The sequence below is a fragment of the Bactrocera oleae genome, chromosome X (genome assembly GCF_042242935.1).
Source record: "Bactrocera oleae isolate idBacOlea1 chromosome X, idBacOlea1, whole genome shotgun sequence".
Classification (NCBI taxonomy): domain Eukaryota; kingdom Metazoa; phylum Arthropoda; class Insecta; order Diptera; family Tephritidae; genus Bactrocera; species Bactrocera oleae.
In genome coordinates, this window is record NC_091541.1 from 26,327,922 (window position 1) to 26,352,480 (window position 24,559).

General features: G+C 36.8%; 3 pseudogenes; all 3 read left to right on the plus strand.

The window, feature by feature from the left end:
* The first annotated feature begins 586 nt into the window (after positions 1-586).
* On the plus strand, positions 587-3,142 carry LOC138858179 (uncharacterized; annotated as a pseudogene).
* A 1,211-nt stretch (positions 3,143-4,353) lies between these two features.
* LOC138858180 (uncharacterized) lies at positions 4,354-6,894 on the plus strand (annotated as a pseudogene).
* A 6,898-nt stretch (positions 6,895-13,792) lies between these two features.
* On the plus strand, positions 13,793-15,811 carry LOC138858181 (uncharacterized; annotated as a pseudogene).
* Positions 15,812-24,559: the final 8,748 nt, after the last annotated feature.

A 24,559-nucleotide genomic window follows, 5' to 3' on the forward strand; every position in this document is an offset into this window, starting at 1 on the left:
AGTAGACAAAAAATACGTGTACTAAGTTTCATCACGGTATCTCAATTTGTATTCAAGTTATCGCTTGCAAGAGCTTACGGGCGTACAGATAAACGGAATTCAACTATCGGCATCCTCATCATATATATATACAACTATATATACATATATATCACGATTAGTTTTATGTGTTGCAAACAACCGTTAGGTGAATTAAACTTATACTCTGCCACAATATTTTGCGAGTTTATAAAAATGGTGCGAAAGAATTCAACATTCTTAATTTAATCGTTAATCGGTTATAATCATATATGGTATCTAATCAACTTATGTTATATGTTATAGACTCACTTAGTTTTATTAATATCTATTGCTTCATGCCCGAGATATTTATATTAGAATCAACCCAATCAACTCTAATTAGCTATATGTATGTACATATGTATAAGATATAAACTGCACCAAAGTGGCTATATGTAGGGTATACTGGTGCTAGGAGCTTTTTGGCATTACACAAGTATATTCGAGAAAATTTATGTAAATACTTGTATACCTCACAGGTTGACTGACATTCGGCATAAAGTCTTCTGAAATAACGAAAATCATTATGGGTGCGTTCGAGCGTCGTAATAATTGCAGCAGTACAGCAACTGTGTTGCATATTTGCTGATACTCTGCTGATATGCAGTCAAAAATCGAACAACCATTTATGCAGAAAGAGAAAATCTACTTTTGTTGTACTTTCTCTACTTTATATAACTTCAAAATATTCTTATAAACATAATCTGAAAAAAGTCAACGAGATGATCGGAAATTTTATAAATGTTGTTATATAAGGTTTAGGTCAATGTCTAGAACAATTTCATTAAAATATCTTATAGTTGACCAAGATAAACGGTTAAACTTCAGGTAAAAAGGCGGAAATCACTATATCGGGTATTTTCGGGTTAGGACATTTTCTCACCCAATTTTATGTTATTACACATATTTTTGGCATTAAACTATATTAAATTAAGTATTATATGGACACCCGATTTAGCTAAGATATCTATATTGACCGATATCGATATGGTCGTGAAAACTTTCAACCCCCATCTTACTAACCCCCATAAGACAGCTTAAAAAAACGTCGATTTTTGGAAATTAAAAAAAAAACTACTCCACCGCTTTTTCAAGGTATCGAAAATTTCAAGGTATATTTATACATATTCCAAGAACACACAGTGAAATTTTTGAAATTAAATATTTTTTGAGCGGCGCGAAAAAAGGTCCGGAAAATGTTGTTTGGAGAAAAACGCATTTAAAAACAAACTGGGATACCGGAGTGAACTGAGCGGCTACCCTTTGACGGCACCAAAACTAGAGCGTTTTGGGCACGGCAAACTGCGCAATATTCATAATACAACCAGTTCGAAAAAGCAAACCTAGCATCTTTGCCAAAGTTGAAAGTTCGAAAAAGCAAAACTGTAGTAGCTGTTGCGCAAAAACACGCAAAACTTGCAGCATTTAAGAAGTAGTTACACATAAAATTACACCATAACCAACTGTGCTAGCTAAAATGTCATTGTAAGTGACTTATGATAAATATAGTTTTAATATTGTTGCTTTGTTAAATTTGTGGATTTTATTTTATTTTATAGGATTTAGTAGAAAGAATACATCAAGTGCGCTAAAGCTATCCCTTTTGGAATAATACCTTGGACTTAAAAGATATTCACAATTAATAAATTTCTTCTTCTTTACACGATTCTTTCTCTTTTGGTACTTAGCTAATAGAAATCCATCCGTTTTGCTATCTAACTCGTCAGTGAGAGTATTAATCAGATATATTTCACATTTTTCTGCTTGAAAATACAAATTTTCGAATGCGCAGTTTTTAATAGACTTATGCAAGGACATCATCCAGCCCCTATGTATATATATAGACTTGCAAATATTATATGTATGGTTCTACGTTACCGGAATTGACCCGGATTTTATCCGGCGAAGGGCTGTTATTTCGGCGATCTAACCCTGTTTGTATCGGTAAGTTCTAGGTTAAGGAGCAACGCCTAGCTGCAGGGTTGCTCCGTATCCTCCTGACCCGTTCTGGCATCGAGTCCAACCCGGGCCCCGAAGAATTTTACTGCTGCGTTTGCGCTAGAAGGCTCCATCCAAACTCCACCTCGGTTAGGTGCAATACATGCAATGGATGGAGCCATCTTAAGACCTGCTCGACATTTTAGTCGATGGTACCAAAATTCCGAACGTAAACAACCCTAAAATTTTAGGCGTTACATAAGACAGTCTTTGCTCCTTCACTCCTCACACGAACGCGATAACTGCCAAAGTACAGAGCCGCAACAAAATCCTCAAATAGCTTTCCGGCAGCTTTTGGCGAAAATACAAAGAAACGTTGCTTGCGACATACAAGGCAATCGGCCGGCCGGTCCTAAACTATGCAGCCCCAATTAGGTCGCCTGGATGTAGTGCTACGCTGACGAAGAAACTCCAAACCTGTCAGAACACTGCACTCCGGACTATCACGGGATGTCTCTTGATGTCCCCAATCGAACATCTCCACACTGAGGCCCGTATGCTTCCGGTTAAGGAACATAACGAGCTCCTCTCAAAGCAGTTTCTGCTGGATTGTTTTCGTAGAAACCACCCCTGCAGTTGTCTGCTTGAAGTGAAGCCGCGTCCTAGAAACATCAAGAGGGTTTTCCTTGATTACGTCCACGATATTAGACAGTACGCCGACCGGACTTCGGACGCAACGAAATTCAGACAGGCACTGACCGCCATTCACAGTGGAGCCATCAATACCTTCACCGACTCCCTCTCAGTGAATGGCGTACTACGAATCAAACCACCACCCATAGCAGACGTAGAGCTTGAGTTGCCTCGCGAAACCAGAGTGACCCTCGCGCAACTTCGCTCTGGATATTGTAGCAGGTTAAACTCCTACTTATCCAGAATAGACCTCGACATACCAAACACATGTCCTGCGTGCAATGAGTCTCTGCATGACACTTACCACCCCTTTGCATGCCCAACGAACCCCACTCATCTAACACCCTTTTCCTTATGGTCCGACCCCGTCGAAACAGCTCGTTTCCTGGGCCTCCCTTTAGATGACCTCGACGACAACCAATCTGGAATTTATCACCCAAACTCGAATTAGGTAACTTTTACAACAACAACATATTTGCTATCAAAATATGAAAAAAAATCGATTTGTTCAAAATTTCACAATAGATTTGATTTTTGAACTACCAGTTGGCTTTATACGCGGTATATAAGTATGTGCGTTTTCTTAATGAAAGTCGGAGAGAACATTTATCAGGTAATAGTATGTCGTGACAGCAAACGTGGATAAAATCGGGTCAATACTCTTACTAAGCCCGATATACCTTTTATAAGAATTTTAAACTTCCGGTTGGTATTATATCGTATATATCGGTGAATATATAATATAGTATTTATATTTTCGAAAGTGAAAGAATCATATGAAATCATATCATATATGGGATGTAGTGTGGTTGTAGTATGAATTTACCTTTTACACAATATAACAAGAATATTAAACTAGTGTCGTGCACAAAATTTTCTTGACATTGGTCGAGTAGTTTTGAAAATATTTAACTAAGTACTCTTAGGTACCTGTGCCATACCTATTGCTCAATTTTTTGCACTAAGTCAATTTTTTTTCTAGTAATTTGTGACGAATAATAATATTTTTCGCTTAAAAGCATTTTGTGGGCGTGGTAATGCACCAATTTCGCCAATCTGCAACAGTAACCTTACTAAGTAGCCAAAAAATACGTGAACTAAGTTTCATCACGGTATCTCAATTTGTATTCAAGTTATCGCTTGCAAGAGCTTACGGGCGGACAGATAAACGGAATTCAACTATCGGCATCCTGATCATATATATATACAACTATATATACATATATATCACGATTAGTTTTATGTGTTGCAAACAACCGTTATGTGAATTAGACTTATACTCTGCCACAATATTTTGCGAGTTTATAAAAATGGTGCGAAAGAATTCAACATTCTTAATTTAATCGTTAATCGGTTATAATCATATTTGGTATCTAATCAACTTATGTTATATGTTATAGACTCACTTAGTTTTATTAATATCTATTGCTTCATGCCCGAGATATTTATATTAGAATCAACCCAATCAACTCTAATTAGCTATATGTATGTACATATGTATAAGATATAAACTGCACCAAAGTGGCTATATGTAGGGTATACTGGTGCTAGGAGCTTTTTGGCATTACACAAGTATATTCGAGAAAATTTATGTAAATACTTGTATACCTCACAGGTTCACTGACATTCGGCATAAAGTCTTCTGAAATAACGAAAATCATTATGGGTGCGTTCGAGCGTCGTAATAATTGCAGCAGTACAGCAACTGTGTTGCATATTTGCTGATACTCTGCTGATATGCAGTCAAAAATCGAACAACCATTTATGCAGAAAGAGAAAATCTACTTTTGTTGTACTTTCTCTACTTTATATAACTTCAAAATATTCTTATAAACATAATCTGAAAAAAGTCAACGAGATGATCGGAAATTTTATAAATGTTGTTATATAAGGTTTAGGTCAATGTCTAGAACAATTTCATTAAAATATCTTATAGTTGACCAAGATAAACGGTTAAACTTCAGGTAAAAAGGCGGAAATCACTATATCGGGTATTTTCGGGTTAGGACATTTTCTCACCCAATTTTATGTTATTACACATATTTTTGGCATTAAACTATATTAAATTAAGTATTATATGGACACCCGATTTAGCTAAGATATCTATATTGACCGATATCGATATGGTCGTGAAAACTTTCAACCCCCATAAGACAGCTTAAAAAAACGTCGATTTTTGGAAATTAAAAAAAAAACTACTCCACCGCTTTTTCAAGGTATCGAAAATTTCAAGGTATATTTATACATATTCCAAGAACACACAGTGAAATTTTTGAAATTAAATATTTTTTGAGCGGCGCGAAAAAAGGTCCGGAAAATGTTGTTTGGAGAAAAACGCATTTAAAAACAAACTGGGATACCGGAGTGAACTGAGCGGCTACCCTTTGACGGCACCAAAACTAGAGCGTTTTGGGCACGGCAAACTGCGCAATATTCATAATACAACCAGTTCGAAAAAGCAAACCTAGCATCTTTGCCAAAGTTGAAAGTTCGAAAAAGCAAAACTGTAGTAGCTGTTGCGCAAAAACACGCAAAACTTGCAGCATTTAAGAAGTAGTTACACATAAAATTACACCATAACCAACTGTGCTAGCTAAAATGTCATTGTAAGTGACTTATGATAAATATAGTTTTAATATTGTTGCTTTGTTAAATTTGTGGATTTTATTTTATTTTGTAGGATTTAGTAGAAAGAATACATCAAGTGCGCTAAAGCTATCCCTTTTGGAATAATACCTTGGACTTAAAAGATATTCACAATTAATAAATTTCTTCTTCTTTACACGATTCTTTCTCTTTTGGTACTTAGCTAATAGAAATCCATCCGTTTTGCTATCTAACTCGTCAGTGAGAGTATTAATCAGATATATTTCACATTTTTCTGCTTGAAAATACAAATTTTCGAATGCGCAGTTTTTAATAGACTTATGCAAGGACATCATCCAGCCCCTATGTATATATATAGACTTGCAAATATTATATGTATGGTTCTACGTTACCGGAATTGACCCGGATTTTATCCGGCGAAGGGCTGTTATTTCGGCGATGTAACCCTGTTTGTATCGGTAAGTTCTAGGTTAAGGAGCAACGCCTAGCTGCAGGGTTGCTCCGTATCCTCCTGACCCGTTCTGGCATCGAGTCCAACCCGGGCCCCGAAGAATTTTACTGCTGCGTTTGCGCTAGAAGGCTCCATCCAAACTCCACCTCGGTTAGGTGCAATACATGCAATGGATGGAGCCATCTTAAGACCTGCTCGACATTTTAGTCGATGGTACCAAAATTCCGAACGTAAACAACCCAAAAATTTTAGGCGTTACATAAGACAGTCTTTGCTCCTTCACTCCTCACACGAACGCGATAACTGCCAAAGTACAGAGCCGCAACAAAATCCTCAAATAGCTTGCCGGCAGCTTTTGGCGAAAATACAAAGAAACGTTGCTTGCGACATACAAGGCAATCGGCCGGCCGGTCCTAAACTATGCAGCCCCAATTAGGTCGCCTGGATGTAGTGCTACGCTGACGAAGAAACTCCAAACCTGTCAGAACACTGCACTCCGGACTATCACGGGATGTCTCTTGATGTCCCCAATCGAACATCTCCACACTGAGGCCCGTATGCTTCCGGTTAAGGAACATAACGAGCTCCTCTCAAAGCAGTTTCTGCTGGATTGTTTTCGTAGAAACCACCCCTGCAGTTGTCTGCTTGAAGTGAAGCCGCGTCCTAGAAACATCAAGAGGGTTTTCCTTGATTACGTCCACGATATTAGACAGTACGCCGACCGGACTTCGGACGCAACGAAATTCAGACAGGCACTGACCGCCATTCACAGTGGAGCCATCAATACCTTCACCGACTCCCTCTCAGTGAATGGCGTAGTACGAATCAAACCACCACCCATAGCAGACGTAGAGCTTGAGTTGCCTCGCGAAACCAGAGTGACCCTCGCGCAACTTCGCTCTGGATATTGTAGCAGGTTAAACTCCTACTTATTCAGAATAGACCTCGACATACCAAACACATGTCCTGCGTGCAATGAGTCTCTGCATGACACTTACCACCCCTTTGCATGCCCAACGAACCCCACTCATCTAACACCCTTTTCCTTATGGTCCGACCCCGTCGAAACAGCTCGTTTCCTGGGCCTCCCTTTAGATGACCTCGACGACAACCAATCTGGAATTTATCACCCAAACTCGAATTAGGTAACTTTTACAACAACAACATATTTGCTATCAAAATATGAAAAAAAATCGATTTGTTCAAAATTTCACAATAGATTTGATTTTTGAACTACCAGTTGGCTTTATACGCGGTATATAAGTATGTGCGTTTTCTTAATGAAAGTCGGAGAGAACATTTATCAGGTAATAGTATGTCGTGACAGCAAACGTGGATAAAATCGGGTCAATACTCTTACTAAGCCCGATATACCTTTTATAAGAATTTTAAACTTCCGGTTGGTATTATATCGTATATATCGGTGAATATATAATATAGTATTTATATTTTCGAAAGTGAAAGAATCATATGAAATCATATCATATATGGGATGTAGTGTGGTTGTAGTATGAATTTACCTTTTACACAATATAACAAGAATATTAAACTAGTGTCGTGCACAAAATTTTCTTGACATTGGTCGAGTAGTTTTGAAAATATTTAACTAAGTACCCTTAGGTACCTGTGCCATACCTATTGCTCAATTTTTTGCACTAAGTCAATTTTTTTTCTAGTAATTTGTGACGAATAATAATATTTTTCGCTTAAAAGCATTTTGTGGGCGTGGTAATGCACCAATTTCGCCAATCTGCAACAGTAACCTTACTAAGTAGCCAAAAAATACGTGAACTAAGTTTCATCTCAATTTGTATTCAAGTTATCGCTTGCAAGAGCTTACGGGCGGACAGATAAACGGAATTCAACTATCGGCATCCTGATCATATATATATACAACTATATATACATATATATCACGATTAGTTTTATGTGTTGCAAACAACCGTTATGTGAATTAGACTTATACTCTGCCACAATATTTTGCGAGTTTATAAAAATGGTGCGAAAGAATTCAACATTCTTAATTTAATCGTTAATCGGTTATAATCATATTTGGTATCTAATCAACTTATGTTATATGTTATAGACTCACTTAGTTTTATTAATATCTATTGCTTCATGCCCGAGATATTTATATTAGAATCAACCCAATCAACTCTAATTAGCTATATGTATGTACATATGTATAAGATATAAACTGCACCAAAGTGGCTATATGTAGGGTATACTGGTGCTAGGAGCTTTTTGGCATTACACAAGTATATTCGAGAAAATTTATGTAAATACTTGTATACCTCACAGGTTGACTGACATTCGGCATAAAGTCTTCTGAAATAACGAAAATCATTATGGGTGCGTTCGAGCGTCGTAATAATTGCAGCAGTACAGCAACTGTGTTGCATATTTGCTGATACTCTGCTGATATGCAGTCAAAAATCGAACAACCATTTATGCAGAAAGAGAAAATCTACTTTTGTTGTACTTTCTCTACTTTATATAACTTCAAAATATTCTTATAAACATAATCTGAAAAAAGTCAACGAGATGATCGGAAATTTTATAAATGTTGTTATATAAGGTTTAGGTCAATGTCTAGAACAATTTCATTAAAATATCTTATAGTTGACCAAGATAAACGGTTAAACTTCAGGTAAAAAGGCGGAAATCACTATATCGGGTATTTTCGGGTTAGGACATTTTCTCACCCAATTTTATGTTATTACACATATTTTTGGCATTAAACTATATTAAATTCAGTATTATATGGACACCCGATTTAGCTAAGATATCTATATTGACCGATATCGATATGGTCGTAAAAACTTTCAACCCCCATAAGACAGCTTAAAAAAACGTCGATTTTTGGAAATTAAAAAAAAAACTACTCCACCGCTTTTTCAAGGTATCGAAAATTTCAAGGTATATTTATACATATTCCAAGAACACACAGTGAAATTTTTGAAATTAAATATTTTTTGAGCGGCGCGAAAAAAGGTCCGGAAAATGTTGTTTGGAGAAAAACGCATTTAAAAACAAACTGGGATACCGGAGTGAACTGAGCGGCTACCCTTTGACGGCACCAAAACTAGAGCGTTTTGGGCACGGCAAACTGCGCAGTATTCATAATACAACCAGTTCGAAAAAGCAAACCTAGCATCTTTGCCAAAGTTGAAAGTTCGAAAAAGCCAAACTGTAGTAGCTGTTGCGCAAAAACACGCAAAACTTGCAGCATTTAAGAAGTAGTTACACAAAAAATTACACCATAACCAACTGTGCTAGCTAAAATGTCATTGTAAGTGACTTATGATAAATATAGTTTTAATATTGTTGCTTTGTTAAATTTGTGGATTTTATTTTATTTTATAGGATTTAGTAGAAAGAATACATCAAGTGCGCTAAAGCTATCCCTTTTGGAATAATACCTTGGACTTAAAAGATATTCACAATTAATAATATTCTTCTTCTTTACACGATTCTTTCTCTTTTGGTACTTAGCTAATAGAAATCCATCCGTTTTGCTATCTAACTCGTCAGTGAGAGTATTAATCAGATATATTTCACATTTTTCTGCTTGAAAATACAAATTTTCGAATGCGCAGTTTTTAATAGACTTATGCAAGGACATCATCCAGCCCCTATGTATATATATAGACTTGCAAATATTATATGTATGGTTCTACGTTACCGGAATTGACCCGGATTTTATCCGGCGAAGGGCTGTTATTTCGGCGATGTAACCCTGTTTGTATCGGTAAGTTCTAGGTTAAGGAGCAACGCCTAGCTGCAGGGTTGCTCCGTATCCTCCTGACCCGTTCTGGCATCGAGTCCAACCCGGGCCCCGAAGAATTTTACTGCTGCGTTTGCGCTAGAAGGCTCCATCCAAACTCCACCTCGGTTAGGTGCAATACATGCAATGGATGGAGCCATCTTAAGACCTGCTCGACATTTTAGTCGATGGTACCAAAATTCCGAACGTAAACAACCCTAAAATTTTAGGCGTTACATAAGACAGTCTTTGCTCCTTCACTCCTCACACGAACGCGATAACTGCCAAAGTACAGAGCCGCAACAAAATCCTCAAATAGCTTGCCGGCAGCTTTTGGGGAAAATACAAAGAAACGTTGCTTGCGACATACAAGGCAATCGGCCGGCCGGTCCTAAACTATGCAGCCCCAATTAGGTCGCCTGGATGTAGTGCTACGCTGACGAAGAAACTCCAAACCTGTCAGAACACTGCACTCCGGACTATCACGGGATGTCTCTTGATGTTCCCAATCGAACATCTCCACACTGAGGCCCGTATGCTTCCGGTTAAGGAACATAACGAGCTCCTCTCAAAGCAGTTTCTGCTGGATTGTTTTCGTAGAAACCACCCCTGCAGTTGTCTGCTTGAAGTGAAGCCGCGTCCTAGAAACATCAAGAGGTTTTTCCTTGATTACGTCAATGATATTAGACAGTACGCCGACCGGACTTCGGACGCAAGGAAATTCAGACAGGCACTGACCGCCATTCACAGTGGAGCCATCAATACCTTCACCGACTCCCTCTCAGTGAATGGCGTACTACGAATCAAACCACCACCCATAGCAGACGTAGAGCTTGAGTTGCCTCGCGAAACCAGAGTGACCCTCGCGCAACTTCGCTCTGGATATTGTAGCAGGTTAAACTTCTACTTATCCAGAATAGACCTCGACATACCAAACACATGTCCTGCGTGCAATGAGTCTCTGCATGACACTTACCACCCCTTTGCATGCCCAACGAACCCCACTCATCTAACACCCTTTTCCTTATGGTCCGACCCCGTCGAAACAGCTCGTTTCCTGGGCCTCCCTTTAGATGACCTCGACGACAACCAATCTGGAATTTATCACCCAAACTCGAATTAGGTAACTTTTACAACAACAACATATTTGCTATCAAAATATGAAAAAAAAATCAATTTGTTCAAAATTTCACAATAGATTTGATTTTTGAACTACCAGTTGGCTTTATATGCGGTATATAAGTATGTGCGTTTTCTTAATGAAAGTCGGAGAGAACATTTATCAGGTAATAGTATGTCGTGACAGCAAACGTGGATAAAATCGGGTCAATACTCTTACTAAGCCCGATATACCTTATATAAGAATTTTAAACTTCCGGTTGGTATTATATCGTATATATCGATGAATATATAATATAGTATTTATATTTTCGAAAGTGAAAGAATCATATGAAATCATATCATATATGGGATGTAGTGTGGTTGTAGTATAAATTTACCTTTTACACAATATAACAAGAATATTAAACTAGTGTCGCGCACAAAAGTTTCTTGACATTTGTCGAGTAGTTTTGAAAATATTTAACTAAGTACCCTTAGGTACCTGTGCCATACCTATTGCTCAATTTTTTGCACTAAGTCAATTTTTTTTCTAGTAATTTGTGACGTAATTATAGCATTTAATATTTTTCGCTTAAAAGCATTTTGTGGGCGTGGTAATGGTCCGATTTCGCCAATCTGCAACAGTAACCTTACTTAGTAGACAAAAAATACGTGTTCTAAGTTTCATCACGGTATCTCAATTTGCAAGAGATTACGGGCGGACAGATAAACGGAATTCAACTATCGGCATCCTGATCATATATATATACAACTATAAATACATATATATCACGATTAGTTTTATGTGTTGCAAACAACCGTTAGATGAATTAAACTTATACTCTGCCACAATAATTTGCGAGTTTATAAAAATGGTGCGAAAGAATTCAACATTTTTAATTTAATCGTTAATCGATTATAATCATATATGGTATCTAATCAACTTATGTTATATGGCATAGACTCACTTAGTTTTATTACTATCTATTGCTTCATGCCCGAGATATTTATATTTGAATCAACCCAATCAACTCTAATTAGCTATATGTATGTACATATGTATAAGATATAAACTGCACCAAAGTGGCTATATGTAGGGAATACTGGTGCTAGGAGCTTTTTGGCATTACACAAGTATATTCGAGCAACAACAACATATACATATTTGCTATCAGTATAATAATAAGTATGTCAATACTCTTACTAAGCCCGATATACCTTTTATAAGAATTTTAAACTTCCGGTTGGTATTATATCGTATATATCGGTGAATATATAATATAGTATTTATATTTTCGAAAGTGAAAGAATCATATGAAATCATATCATATATGGGATGTAGTGTGGTTGTAGTATGAATTTACCTTTTACACAATATAACAAGAATATTAAACTAGTGTCGTGCACAAAATTTTCTTGACATTGGTCGAGTAGTTTTGAAAATATTTAACTAAGTACCCTTAGGTACCTGTGCCATACCTATTGCTCAATTTTTTGCACTAAGTAAATTTTTTTTCTAGTAATTTGTGACGAATAATAATATTTTTCGCTTAAAAGCGTTTTGTGGGCGTGGTAATGGACCGATTTCGCCAATCTGCAAAAGTAACCTTACTAAGTAGCCATAAAATACGTGTACTAAGTTTCATCACGGTATCTCAATTTGTATTCAAGTTATCGCTTGCAAGAGCTTACGAGCGGACAGATAAACGGAATTCAACTATCGGCATCCTCATCATATATATATACAACTATATATACATATATATCACGATCAGTTTTATGTGTTGCAAACAACCGTTAGGTGAATTAAACTTATACTCTGCCACAATATTTTGCGAGTTTATAAAAATGGTGCGAAAGAATTCAACATTTTTAATTTAATCGTTAATCGATTATAATCATATATGGTATCTAATCAACTTATGTTATATGGCATAGACTCACTTAGTTTTATTACTATCTATTGCTTCATGCCCGAGATATTTATATTAGAATCAACCCAATCAACTCTAATTAGCTATATGTATGTACATATGTATAAGATATAAACTGCACCAAAGTGGCTATATGTAGGGAATACTGGTGCTAGGAGCTTTTTGGCATTACACAAGTATATTCGAGCAACAACAACATATACATATTTGCTATTAGTATAATAATAAGTATGTCAATACTCTTACTAAGCCCGATATACCTTTTATAAGAATTTTAAACTTCCGGTTGGTATTATATCGTATATATCGGTGAATATATAATATAGTATTTATATTTTCGAAAGTGAAAGAATCATAAGAAATCATATCATATATGGGATGTAGTGTGGTTGTAGTATGAATTTACCTTTTACACAATATAACAAGAATATTAAACTAGTGTCGTGCACAAAATTTTCTTGACATTGGTCGAGTAGTTTTGAAAATATTTAACTAAGTACCCTTAGGTACCTGTGCCATACCTATTGCTCAATTTTTTGCACTAAGTCAATTTTTTTTCTAGTAATTTGTGACGAATAATAATATTTTTCGCTTAAAAGCATTTTGTGGGCGTGGTAATGCACCGATTTCGCCAATCTGCAACAGTAACCTTACTAAGTAGCCAAAAGATACGTGTACTAAGTTTCATCACGGTATCTCAATTTGTATTCAAGTTATCGCTTGCAAGAGCTTACGGGCGGACAGATAAACGGAATTCAACTATCGGCATCCAGATCATATATATATACAACTATATATACATATATATCACGATTAGTTTTATGTGTTGCAAACAACCGTTATGTGAATTAGACTTATACTCTGCCACAATATTTTGCGAGTTTATAAAAATGGTGCGAAAGAATTCAACATTCTTAATTTAATCGTTAATCGGTTATAATCATATTTGGTATCTAATCAACTTATGTTATATGTTATAGACTCACTTAGTTTTATTAATATCTATTGCTTCATGCCCGAGATATTTATATTAGAATCAACCCAATCAACTCTAATTAGCTATATGTATGTACATATGTATAAGATATAAACTGCACCAAAGTGGCTATATGTAGGGTATACTGGTGCTAGGAGCTTTTTGGCATTACACAAGTATATTCGAGAAAATTTATGTAAATACTTGTATACCTCACAGGTTGACTGACATTCGGCATAAAGTCTTCTGAAATAACGAAAATCATTATGGGTGCGTTCGAGCGTCGTAATAATTGCAGCAGTACAGCAACTGTGTTGCATATTTGCTGATACTCTGCTGATATGCAGTCAAAAATCGAACAACCATTTATGCAGAAAGAGAAAATCTACTTTTGTTGTACTTTCTCTACTTTATATAACTTCAAAATATTCTTATAAACATAATCTGAAAAAAGTCAACGAGATGATCGGAAATTTTATAAATGTTGTTATATAAGGTTTAGGTCAATGTCTAGAACAATTTCATTAAAATATCTTATAGTTGACCAAGATAAACGGTTAAACTTCAGGTAAAAAGGCGGAAATCACTATATCGGGTATTTTCGGGTTAGGACATTTTCTCACCCAATTTTATGTTATTACACATATTTTTGGCATTAAACTATATTAAATTCAGTATTATATGGACACCCGATTTAGCTAAGATATCTATATTGACCGATATCGATATGGTCGTAAAAACTTTCAACCCCCATAAGACAGCTTAAAAAAACGTCGATTTTTGGAAATTAAAAAAAAAACTACTCCACCGCTTTTTCAAGGTATCGAAAATTTCAAGGTATATTTATACATATTCCAAGAACACACAGTGAAATTTTTGAAATTAAATATTTTTTGAGCGGCGCGAAAAAAGGTCCGGAAAATGTTGTTTGGAGAAAAACGCATTTAAAAACAAACTGGGATACCGGAGTGAACTGAGCGGCTACCCTTTGACGGCACCAAAACTAGAGCGTTTTGGGCACGGCAAACTGCGCAGTATTCATAATACAACCAGTTCGAAAAAGCAAACCTAGCATCTTTGCCAAAGTTGAAAGTTCGAAAAAGCAAAACTGTAGTAGCTGTTGCGCAAAAACACGCAAAACTTGCAGCATTTAAGAAGGTTAAGGAGCAACGCCTAGCTGCAGGGTTGCTCCGTATCCTCCTGACCCGTTCTGGCATCGAGTCCAACCCGGGCCCCGAAGAATTTTACTGCTGCGTTTGCGCAAGAAGGCTCCATCCAAACTCCACCTCGGTTAGGTGCAATACATGCAATGGATGGAGCCATCTTAAGACCTGCTCGACATTTTAGTCGATGGTACCAAAATTCCGAACGTAAACAACCCTAAAATTTTAGGCGTTACATAAGACAGTCTTTGCTCCTTCACTCCTCACACGACCGCGATAACTGCCAAAGTACAGAGCCGCAACAAAATCCTCAAATAGCTTGCCGGCAGCTTTTGGGGAAAATACAAAGAAACGTTGCTTGCGACATACAAGGCAATCGGCCGGCCGGTCCTAAACTATGCAGCCCCAATTAGGTCGCCTGGATGTAGTGCTACGCTGACGAAGAAACTCCAAACCTGTCAGAACACTGCACTCCGGACTATCACGGGATGTCTCTTGATGTCCCCAATCGAACATCTCCACACTGAGGCCCGTATGCTTCCGGTTAAGGAACATAACGAGCTCCTCTCAAAGCAGTTTCTGCTGGATTGTTTTCGTAGAAACCACCCCTGCAGTTGTCTGCTTGAAGTGAAGCCGCGTCCTAGAAACAGCAAGAGGTTTTTCCTTGATTACGTCCACGATATTAGACAGTACGCCGACCGGACTTCGGACGCAACGAAATTCAGACAGGCACTGACCGCCATTCACAGTGGAGCCATCAATACCTTCACCGACTCCCTCTCAGTGAATGGCGTACTACGAATCAAACCACCACCCATAGCAGACGTAGAGCTTGAGTTGCCTCGCGAAACCAGAGTGACCCTCGCGCAACTTCGCTCTGGATATTGTAGCAGGTTAAACTCCTACTTATCCAGAATAGACCTCGACATACCAAACACATGTCCTGCGTGCAATGAGTCTCTGCATGACACTTACCACCCCTTTGCATGCCCAACGAACCCCACTCATCTAACACCCTTTTCCTTATGGTCCGACCCCGTCGAAACAGCTCGTTTCCTGGGCCTCCCTTTAGATGACCTCGACGACAACCAATCTGGAATTTATCACCCAAACTCGAATTAGGTAACTTTTACAACAACAACATATTTGCTATCAAAATATGAAAAAAAAATCAATTTGTTCAAAATTTCACAATAGATTTGATTTTTGAACTACCAGTTGGCTTTATATGCGGTATATAAGTATGTGCGTTTTCTTAATGAAAGTCGGAGAGAACATTTATCAGGTAATAGTATGTCGTGACAGCAAACGTGGATAAAATCGGGTCAATACTCTTACTAAGCCCGATATACCTTATATAAGAATTTTAAACTTCCGGTTGGTATTATATCGTATATATCGATGAATATATAATATAGTATTTATATTTTCGAAAGTGAAAGAATCATATGAAATCATATCATATATGGGATGTAGTGTGGTTGTAGTATAAATTTACCTTTTACACAATATAACAAGAATATTAAACTAGTGTCGCGCACAAAAGTTTCTTGACATTTGTCGAGTAGTTTTGAAAATATTTAACTAAGTACCCTTAGGTACCTGTGCCATACCTATTGCTCAATTTTTTGCACTAAGTCAATTTTTTTTCTAGTAATTTGTGACGTAATTATAGCATTTAATATTTTTCGCTTAAAAGCATTTTGTGGGCGTGGTAATGGTCCGATTTCGCCAATCTGCAACAGTAACCTTACTTAGTAGACAAAAAATACGTGTTCTAAGTTTCATCACGGTATCTCAATTTGCAAGAGATTACGGGCGGACAGATAAACGGAATTCAACTATCGGCATCCTGATCATATATATATACAACTATAAATACATATATATCACGATTAGTTTTATGTGTTGCAAACAACCGTTAGATGAATTAAACTTATACTCTGCCACAATAATTTGCGAGTTTATAAAAATGGTGCGAAAGAATTCAACATTTTTAATTTAATCGTTAATCGATTATAATCATATATGGTATCTAATCAACTTATGTTATATGGCATAGACTCACTTAGTTTTATTACTATCTATTGCTTCATGCCCGAGATATTTATATTTGAATCAACCCAATCAACTCTAATTAGCTATATGTATGTACATATGTATAAGATATAAACTGCACCAAAGTGGCTATATGTAGGGAATACTGGTGCTAGGAGCTTTTTGGCATTACACAAGTATATTCGAGCAACAACAACATATACATATTTGCTATCAGTATAATAATAAGTATGTCAATACTCTTACTAAGCCCGATATACCTTTTATAAGAATTTTAAACTTCCGGTTGGTATTATATCGTATATATCGGTGAATATATAATATAGTATTTATATTTTCGAAAGTGAAAGAATCATATGAAATCATATCATATATGGGATGTAGTGTGGTTGTAGTATGAATTTACCTTTTACACAATATAACAAGAATATTAAACTAGTGTCGTGCACAAAATTTTCTTGACATTGGTCGAGTAGTTTTGAAAATATTTAACTAAGTACCCTTAGGTACCTGTGCCATACCTATTGCTCAATTTTTTGCACTAAGTAAATTTTTTTTCTAGTAATTTGTGACGAATAATAATATTTTTCGCTTAAAAGCGTTTTGTGGGCGTGGTAATGGACCGATTTCGCCAATCTGCAAAAGTAACCTTACTAAGTAGCCATAAAATACGTGTACTAAGTTTCATCACGGTATCTCAATTTGTATTCAAGTTATCGCTTGCAAGAGCTTACGAGCGGACAGATAAACGGAATTCAACTATCGGCATCCTCATCATATATATATACAACTATATATACATATATATCACGATCAGTTTTATGTGTTGCAAACAACCGTTAGGTGAATTAAACTTATACTCTGCCACAATATTTTGCGAGTTTATAAAAATGGTGCGAAAGAATTCAACATTTTTAATTTAATCGTTAATCGATTATAATCATATATGGTATCTAATCAACTTATGTTATATGGCATAGACTCACTTAGTTTTATTACTATCTATTGCTTCATGCCCGAGATATTTATATTAGAATCAACCCAATCAACTCTAATTAGCTATATGTATGTACATATGTATAAGATATAAACTGCACCAAAGTGGCTATATGTAGGGAATACTGGTGCTAGGAGCTTTTTGGCATTACACAAGTATATTCGAGCAACAACAACATATACATATTTGCTATTAGTATAATAATAAGTATGTCAATACTCTTACTAAGCCCGATATACCTTTTATAAGAATTTTAAACTTCCGGTTGGTATTATATCGTATATATCGGTGAATATATAATATAGTATTTATATTTTCGAAAGTGAAAGAATCATAAGAAATCATATCATATATGGGATGTAGTGTGGTTGTAGTATGAATTTACCTTTTACACAATATAACAAGAATATTAAACTAGTGTCGTGCACAAAATTTTCTTGACATTGGTCGAGTAGTTTTGAAAATATTTAACTAAGTACCCTTAGGTACCTGTGCCATACCTATTGCTCAATTTTTTGCACTAAGTCAATTTTTTTTCTAGTAATTTGTGACGAATAATAATATTTTTCGCTTAAAAGCATTTTGTGGGCGTGGTAATGCACCGATTTCGCCAATCTGCAACAGTAACCTTACTAAGTAGCCAAAAGATACGTGTACTAAGTTTCATCACGGTATCTCAATTTGTATTCAAGTTATCGCTTGCAAGAGCTTACGGGCGGACAGATAAACGGAATTCAACTATCGGCATCCAGATCATATATATATACAACTATATATACATATATATCACGATTAGTTTTATGTGTTGCAAACAACCGTTATGTGAATTAGACTTATACTCTGCCACAATATTTTGCGAGTTTATAAAAATGGTGCGAAAGAATTCAACATTCTTAATTTAATCGTTAATCGGTTATAATCATATTTGGTATCTAATCAACTTATGTTATATGTTATAGACTCACTTAGTTTTATTAATATCTATTGCTTCATGCCCGAGATATTTATATTAGAATCAACCCAATCAACTCTAATTAGCTATATGTATGTACATATGTATAAGATATAAACTGCACCAAAGTGGCTATATGTAGGGTATACTGGTGCTAGGAGCTTTTTGGCATTACACAAGTATATTCGAGAAAATTTATGTAAATACTTGTATACCTCACAGGTTGACTGACATTCGGCATAAAGTCTTCTGAAATAACGAAAATCATTATGGGTGCGTTCGAGCGTCGTAATAATTGCAGCAGTACAGCAACTGTGTTGCATATTTGCTGATACTCTGCTGATATGCAGTCAAAAATCGAACAACCATTTATGCAGAAAGAGAAAATCTACTTTTGTTGTACTTTCTCTACTTTATATAACTTCAAAATATTCTTATAAACATAATCTGAAAAAAGTCAACGAGATGATCGGAAATTTTATAAATGTTGTTATATAAGGTTTAGGTCAATGTCTAGAACAATTTCATTAAAATATCTTATAGTTGACCAAGATAAACGGTTAAACTTCAGGTAAAAAGGCGGAAATCACTATATCGGGTATTTTCGGGTTAGGACATTTTCTCACCCAATTTTATGTTATTACACATATTTTTGGCATTAAACTATATTAAATTCAGTATTATATGGACACCCGATTTAGCTAAGATATCTATATTGACCGATATCGATATGGTCGTAAAAACTTTCAACCCCCATAAGACAGCTTAAAAAAACGTCGATTTTTGGAAATTAAAAAAAAAACTACTCCACCGCTTTTTCAAGGTATCGAAAATTTCAAGGTATATTTATACATATTCCAAGAACACACAGTGAAATTTTTGAAATTAAATATTTTTTGAGCGGCGCGAAAAAAGGTCCGGAAAATGTTGTTTGGAGAAAAACGCATTTAAAAACAAACTGGGATACCGGAGTGAACTGAGCGGCTACCCTTTGACGGCACCAAAACTAGAGCGTTTTGGGCACGGCAAACTGCGCAGTATTCATAATACAACCAGTTCGAAAAAGCAAACCTAGCATCTTTGCCAAAGTTGAAAGTTCGAAAAAGCAAAACTGTAGTAGCTGTTGCGCAAAAACACGCAAAACTTGCAGCATTTAAGAAGGTTAAGGAGCAACGCCTAGCTGCAGGGTTGCTCCGTATCCTCCTGACCCGTTCTGGCATCGAGTCCAACCCGGGCCCCGAAGAATTTTACTGCTGCGTTTGCGCAAGAAGGCTCCATCCAAACTCCACCTCGGTTAGGTGCAATACATGCAATGGATGGAGCCATCTTAAGACCTGCTCGACATTTTAGTCGATGGTACCAAAATTCCGAACGTAAACAACCCTAAAATTTTAGGCGTTACATAAGACAGTCTTTGCTCCTTCACTCCTCACACGACCGCGATAACTGCCAAAGTACAGAGCCGCAACAAAATCCTCAAATAGCTTGCCGGCAGCTTTTGGGGAAAATACAAAGAAACGTTGCTTGCGACATACAAGGCAATCGGCCGGCCGGTCCTAAACTATGCAGCCCCAATTAGGTCGCCTGGATGTAGTGCTACGCTGACGAAGAAACTCCAAACCTGTCAGAACACTGCACTCCGGACTATCACGGGATGTCTCTTGATGTCCCCAATCGAACATCTCCACACTGAGGCCCGTATGCTTCCGGTTAAGGAACATAACGAGCTCCTCTCAAAGCAGTTTCTGCTGGATTGTTTTCGTAGAAACCACCCCTGCAGTTGTCTGCTTGAAGTGAAGCCGCGTCCTAGAAACAGCAAGAGGTTTTTCCTTGATTACGTCCACGATATTAGACAGTACGCCGACCGGACTTCGGACGCAACGAAATTCAGACAGGCACTGACCGCCATTCACAGTGGAGCCATCAATACCTTCACCGACTCCCTCTCAGTGAATGGCGTACTACGAATCAAACCACCACCCATAGCAGACGTAGAGCTTGAGTTGCCTCGCGAAACCAGAGTGACCCTCGCGCAACTTCGCTCTGGATATTGTAGCAGGTTAAACTCCTACTTATCCAGAATAGACCTCGACATACCAAACACATGTCCTGCGTGCAATGAGTCTCTGCATGACACTTACCACCCCTTTGCATGCCCAACGAACCCCACTCATCTAACACCCTTTTCCTTATGGTCCGACCCCGTCGAAACAGCTCGTTTCCTGGGCCTCCCTTTAGATGACCTCGACGACAACCAATCTGGAATTTATCACCCAAACTCGAATTAGGTAACTTTTACAACAACAACATATTTGCTATCAAAATATGAAAAAAAATCGATTTGTTCAAAATTTTACAATAGATTTGATTTTTGAACTACCAGTTGGCTTTATACGCGGTATATAAGCATGTGCGTTTTCTTAATGAAAGTCGGAGAGAACATTTATCAGGTAATAGTATGTCGTGACAGCAAACGTGGATAAAATCGGGTCAATACTCTTACTAAGCCCGATATACCTTTTATAAGAATTTTAAACTTCCGGTTGGTATTATATCGTATATATCGGTGAATATATAATATAGTATTTATATTTTCGAAAGTGAAAGAATCATATGAAATCATATCATATATGGGATGTAGTGTGGTTGTAGTATGAATTTACCTTTTACACAATATAACAAGAATATTAAACTAGTGTCGTGCACAAAATTTTCTTGACATTGGTCGAGTAGTTTCGAAAATATTTAACTAAGTACCCTTAGGTACCTGTGCCATACCTATTGCTCAATTTTTTGCACTAAGTCAATTTTTTTTCTAGTAATTTGTGACGAATAATAATATTTTTCGCTTAAAAGCATTTTGTGGGCGTGGTAATGCACCGATTTCGCCAATCTGCAACAGTAACCTTACTAAGTAGCCAAAAAATACGTGTACTAAGTTTCATCACGGTATCTCAATTTGTATTCAAGTTATCGCTTGCAAGAGCTTACGGGCGTACAGATAAACGGAATTCAACTATCGGCATCCTGATCATATATATATACAACTATATATACATATATATCACGATCAGTTTTAAAATTATACTCTGCCACAATATTTTGCGAGTTTATAAAAATGGTGCGAAAGAATTCAACATTCTTAATTTAATCGTTAATCGATTATAATCATATTTGGTATCTAATCAACTTATGTTATATGGCATAGACTCACTTAGTTTTATTACTATCTATTGCTTCATGCCCGAGATATTTATATTAGAATCAACCCAATCAACTCTAATTAGCTATATGTATGTACATATGTATAAGATATAAACTGCACCAAAGTGGCTATATGTAGGGTATACTGGTGCTAGGAGCTTTTTGGCATTACACAAGTATATTCGAGAAAATTTATGTAAATACTTGTATACCTCACAGGTTGACTGACATTCGGCATAAAGTCTTCTGAAATAACGAAAATCATTATGGGTGCGTTCGAGCGTCGTAATAATTGCAGCAGTACAGCAACTGTGTTGCATATTTGCTGATACTCTGCTGATATGCAGTCAAAAATCGAACAACCATTTATGCAGAAAGAGAAAATCTACTTTTGTTGTACTTTCTCTACTTTATATAACTTCAAAATATTCTTATAAACATAATCTGAAAAAAGTCAACGAGATGATCGGAAATTTTATAAATGTTGTTATATAAGGTTTAGGTCAATGTCTAGAACAATTTCATTAAAATATCTTATAGTTGACCAAGATAAACGGTTAAACTTCAGGTAAAAAGGCGGAAATCACTATATCGGGTATTTTCGGGTTAGGACATTTTCTCACCCAATTTTATGTTATTACACATATTTTTGGCATTAAACTATATTAAATTAAGTATTATATGGACACCCGATTTAGCTAAGATATCTATATTGACCGATATCGATATGGTCGTGAAAACTTTCAAATGCTTAATCATATGTGGATCCCAGAAAATAGGTAAAACTGGGTCAATACTAACCCCCATAAGACAGCTTAAAAAAACGTCGAATTTTGGAAATTAAAAAAAAAACTACTCCACCGCTTTTTCAAGGTATCGAAAATTTCAAGGTATATTTATACATATTCCAAGAACACACAGTGAAATTTTTGAAATTATATATTTTTTGAGCGGCGCGAAAAAAGGTCCGGAAAATGTTGTTTGGAGAAAAACGCATTTAAAAACAAACTGGGATACCGGAGTGAACTGAGCGGCTACCCTTTGACGGCACCAAAACTAGAGCGTTTTGGGCACGGCAAACTGCGCAGTATTCATAATACAACCAGTTCGAAAAAGCAAACCTAGCATCTTTGCCAAAGTTGAAAGTTCGAAAAAGCCAAACTGTAGTAGCTGTTGCGCAAAAACACGCAAAACTTGCAGCATTTAAGAAGTAGTTACACAAAAAATTACACCATAACCAACTGTGCTAGCTAAAATGTCATTGTAAGTGACTTATGATAAATATAGTTTTAATATTGTTGCTTTGTTAAATTTGTGGATTTTATTTTATTTTATAGGATTTAGTAGAAAGAATACATCAAGTGCGCTAAAGCTATCCCTTTTAGAATAATACCTTGGACTTAAAAGATATTCACAATTAATAAATTTCTTCTTCTTTACACGATTCTTTCTCTTTTGGTACTTAGCTAATAGAAATCCATCCGTTTTGCTATCTAACTCGTCAGTGAGAGTATTAATCAGATATATTTCACATTTTTCTGCTTGAAAATACAAATTTTCGAATGCGCAGTTTTTAATAGACTTATGCAAGGACATCATCCAGCCCCTATGTATATATATAGACTTGCAAATATTATATGTATGGTTCTACGTTACCGGAATTGACCCGGATGTTATCCGGCGAAGGGCTGTTATTTCGGCGATCTAACCCTGTTTGTATCGGTAAGTTCTAGGTTAAGGAGCAACGCCTAGCTGCAGGGTTGCTCCGTATCCTCCTGACCCGTTCTGGCATCGAGTCCAACCCGGGCCCCGTAGAATTTTACTGCTGCGCTTGCGCTAGAATGCTCCATCCAAACTCCACCTCGGTTAGGTGCAATACATGCAATGGATGGAGCCATCTTAAGACCTGCTCGACATTTTAGTCGATGGTACCAAAATTCCGAACGTAAACAACCCTAAAATTTTAGGCGTTACATAAGACAGTCTTTGCTCCTTCACTCCTCACACGAACGCGATAACTGCCAAAGTACAGAGCCGCAACAAAATCCTCAAATAGCTTGCCGGCAGCTTTTGGGGAAAATACAAAGAAACGTTGCTTGCGACATACAAGGCAATCGGCCGGCCGGTCCTAAACTATGCAGCCCCAATTAGGTCGCCTGGATGTAGTGCTACGCTGACGAAGAAACTCCAAACCTGTCAGAACACTGCACTCCGGACTATCACGAATCAAACCACCACCCATAGCAGACGTAGAGCTTGAGTTGCCTCGCGAAACCAGAGTGACCCTCGCGCAACTTCGCTCTGGATATTGTAGCAGGTTAAACTCCTACTTATCCAGAATAGACCTCGACATACCAAACACATGTCCTGCGTGCAATGAGTCTCTGCATGACACTTACCACCCCTTTGCATGCCCAACGAACCCCACTCATCTAACACCCTTTTCCTTATGGTCCGACCCCGTCGAAACAGCTCGTTTCCTGGGCCTCCCTTTAGATGACCTCGACGTCAACCAATCTGGAATTTATCACCCAAACTCGAATTAGGTAACTTTTACAACAACAACATATTTGCTATCAAAATATGAAAAAAAATCGATTTGTTCAAAATTTCACAATAGATTTGATTTTTGAACTACCAGTTGGCTTTATATGCGGTA